The sequence below is a fragment of the Babylonia areolata genome, chromosome 30, assembly GCF_041734735.1.
Source record: "Babylonia areolata isolate BAREFJ2019XMU chromosome 30, ASM4173473v1, whole genome shotgun sequence".
Lineage (NCBI taxonomy): Eukaryota > Metazoa > Mollusca > Gastropoda > Neogastropoda > Buccinidae > Babylonia > Babylonia areolata.
The window spans coordinates 20,620,576-20,625,038 of record NC_134905.1 but is presented as its reverse complement, the minus strand read 5'-3'; positions in this window follow the sequence as shown (position 1 = coordinate 20,625,038).

Genomic DNA, 4,463 nt, shown 5'->3' with positions numbered 1-4,463 from the left:
AATTTTTTAAATAAATAACTAACTAAATAATAACATAATTAAAAAATAAATTAAATAATTAATAATAATAATAAAAAATAAAATAGATAAATAAATAAATAAATAAACAAAAATGATGATATATAAGCAAATAAATGTGTTTTTTTTTTTAAAAAGCAGACACACATTCACACATACACACACATATGCATAACAACAACAATCAGGCAATGTGAAGCATTGATACATTAAAACCTCGGTGAGGCAAACCCACACACCAGACTGAAACTAAAATGCTTGCTTACTGATTGGTTTAAACAAAACTAAAATGCTTGCTTACTGATTGGTTTAAACAAAACTAAAATGCTTGCTTACTGACTGGTTTAAACAAAACTTTATTCAGTAAACCTGTCACACATGTACAGATAGACAGCGCCTGGAGCAAAAACCAGCTAAAACCAGGAATGTGATCAAAATTCGTTTGTTTCTATTGACGGCTGGTGGACGCTACACAAGTGCAATTATGTTGAAATACAAATACACATTTTCCAACTGCATATAAATGACAGTCATTGCAGAGAGTTTCTTCTTTTTTTTTTTCTTTTTTTAGCAGCTGTGGAGATTAATATATTTAAAACAAGAGAGGCAAGGCCTTCAAGACTCACTTGTGATGGATTTTTTATCCAAGTTTTTATGTATTGAGGATAATGCATTTACTGTTATATTTATATTTTTTGTATTCTCTAAACTTGGCACTTTGATCTGATATTCGACCCAACAAAGGATCTGTCATTATTATCATTTTTTGTTCAAACAGGAACTTCTTTTGCTAAGCATGGAAGTTTTATTTATTGCAAACGTTTTGGTGTAGATAGCAGAACAAGGGAAATTACTCTGCTGGTGAACTTAGTTTCCTTTAAACTGATCTTTCTCATCTTAAACATTACATTTTGAAATTATACTCAATACATAAAAAGCTTGGATTTTTTTTTTTAAAGTGCATCATAAGTGAGTCTTGAAGGCCTTGCCTCTCTTGTTTCAAAATGTAATGTTTAAGATGAGAAAGATCAGTTTAAAGCAAATTAACTCCACTAGCATTACAGAGTAATTTCCCCTTTTTACTATCTGCACCAAAACGTTTGCAAAATAAATAAAAATTCCATGCTTATCAAAAGAAGTTCCTGTTTGAACAAAAAATGATAATAATGACTGCTCTAGCTGTTGGGTCAGAATATCAGATCAAAGTGCCAAGTTTAGAGAATACAAAAAATATAAATATAACAGTAAATGCAGTTTGCATATAATTAGGCTTCATTCTTTATTTTTTTGTGCCAATCCCAGAAGCGCAATATTGTTTTAAACAAGATGACTGGAAAGAACTGGATTTTTCCTATTTTTATGCCAAATGTGGTGTCAACTGACAAAGTAGTTGCAGAGAAAATGTCAATGTTAAAGTTTACCACGGACACACAGACACACAGACACACACACACACACACACACAGACAACCGAACACCGGGTTAAAACATAGACTCACTTTGTTTACACAAGTGAGTCAAAAATTACAATGAATATAAACATTTTTAAAATTCGTTGTACACACAACAGAAAGCAGAAAAGGGCAAGAAAAGTTTCAGTTTTTCAGTTTCACTTTCTCAAGGAGGCGTCACTGCGTTCGGGCAAATCCATACACGCTACACCACATCTGTTGAGCAGATGCCTGACCAGCAGCATAACCCAACGCGCTTAGTCAGGCCTTGAGTGCATGCTTACATATTTGTGTACCTATGAAAGTGGATTTCATTTTATGTAATTTCGCCAGAGGACAACACTCTCGTTGCCATGGGTTCTTTTTCAGTGCGCCAAGTGCGTGCTGCACACGGGACCTCGGTTTATCGTCTCATCCGAAAGACTAGACGCTCAGTTTGATTTTCCAGTCAAACTTAGGAGAAAGGGCGAGAGCGGGATTCGAACCCACACCCTCACGGACTCTCTGTATTGGCAGCTGAGCGTCTTAACCATTCTGCCACCTTCCCCCGGGCAAGAAAAACAAGAAGTAAATGAATAAGACAATGTTGAAATACACATTTCTACAACTGCCATATAAATGACAGTCATTGCCGTGTCACAGCAAGCGGGCTGATCCATACACGCTACACCACATGGTTCAAAACTGGCCAAGCCCAAACAACAACAACAACAACAACAAGAACAAGAAAACAGCAACCTTACCTCCTTTCTGTACTGAGCGCAGGCTTTGACACAACCGGAGCAATATGATGAACAGTAGTGTGCGGTGCCACAGTAACTTTTCACAGTCGATGGAGAAGAAGAAGAAAACGAAGAAGATGAAGAAGACGAAGAAGAATCTGGTATGTGTAATAAGGGCCACGATGTGAAGACCAAGTTCCTGTGAAGATCTCGGCACTGTGATTTTCCACATCTATTTAAAACCAGAAAAAAAAACAGTTTAAAAAATAACTGAAAAAAGAAAAAAAAACATACAATGGTGTGTGTGTGTGTGTGTGTGTGTGTGTGTGTGTGTGTGTGTGTGTGTGTGTGTGTGTGTGTGTGCGAGAATGACAGGGTATTGTCATCAGCAGTAAACATGGTATTTTGATAAGTGGACAGCCGACTTGTCTTCAATATATTAAATCAAATGGGAACATATATATATATATATATATATATATATATATATATATATATAGAGAGAGAGAGAGAGAGAGAGAGAGAGAGAGAGAGAGAGAGATAGGCGAGAAAACGGTTCAGACTAACCTGCATGTGGTGACTTGTCCTATGATGAGAGAGTATCTCGACGTTTCGGTTCCTAGGCCCTTCTTCGTGGGGAGAAAACTAGAGAATATATATATATACATTCTTCAATAATTTAATCAAATGGGCACACACACACAAAAAAATATATTATATATTATATATATATATATATATATATATATATATATATATATATATCAAGAAGAGAGAGAAAGGTTAAACAATGAAAATATTCTTGAGAGAGAGAGAGAGAGAGAGAGAGAGAGAGAGAGAGAGAGAGAGAGGGAGAGAGGGAGAGAGAGAACGACAGCTTATTGTCATCAGCAGTAAACATGGTATTTTGATAAGTGGATAGCCGACTTGTTTTCAATATATTAAATCAAATGGGAACAATATATATGTGACCCTCCACCACGAAATGAGTCGCTTTGCACCAGAGGTCGATTTTTAGTTACCGGTATATCATAAATCTGCAATAAATGACCTTTACAGCGAAAAAAAAAGTTTGTAAATCGGGTGATTCTGTGAAAAGTTATTGTGATTTGAAGTTCTAAAGTCGCGAAAGTAACGAACTGAGAAATCAAGGCCGAAAAGTTTTGGAACATGTTCATAGCAACCACATACTTCTAAGCAAGATATGTTCATGAAATGTGGCACACACATACTTAGTGGCAATATCCACAATTGTACAAAGTTTGAAAGAAAAATATTGTGTGTTTGATTTTATTCAAATAAGAATTTTCTTCTTTTTTGGGGGGAAAGAATTGCAACTTAAGTGTTTGTATACTTACTTTTTAATCAGCTCAACATGACTAAAAACCTTCCAGTTTTAAGATTAGTTTTGTTGTGGTGTTTGTGGTCCAATTACTATGAAACTTTTGCTTTGTATAGTATGTGTACTAAAATTTATGCCAGATTAAAGGTAAAAAATGCTAAAGCATGATGCCGAATCATGTAATTGTTGTAATTCAATGTGCTCACTGGCTTAGTGTGCTTGTGATATTACCATAATCCGTACAACAAGCACAACAAAATAACAAAAAAAAGATCCACACAACAAAACTGCTCATACAAAAGGTACAAGTTCATGAATGTTTTATCCCAGCATAGCATCAAATGAAATACACTTCATAATCCAAATGAACACTTCAAACACTTCATCTGCAAAGAAAACCTACTTGTCAAACCCATACGTCACACAATAAAGACACACAACTTCAAACAATCTGCTAAAAAAAAAAAAAATTAAAAAAAAGTGCAGATATGTGGCACAGGTAATCAATTCTTGTGGTACAAAGTGTTAGTCATCAGGGTGGATGGTGTTGGTGTTGATGTTGAAGCTTCTTCCTCCACTCTTTTTTCTCCACCGGTGGTGTCAGTATGTTCCAAAAATGCATGGTTTATCCTGAAACAGTTTGTTATGTAATACTTCTTTATCTCTTTTCATTTTCTTTGTTTTGAATTATTTTCTATAATTATGTTCTACAGTTTTTTCATTAATGCTAATAATGTTTGATTAAATATTAACAGTAATTTCAGTTTTGTACATTTACATCACAGCTTTCATTCTTTACACAGGACTTTACAGAATGCTTTATTTCTAGTTCTATGTATTTAATCAGAAATACAAAAAAGTACTTTATTTTATATATATATATATATATATATATATATATATATATATATAATCATAATATAATCAGAC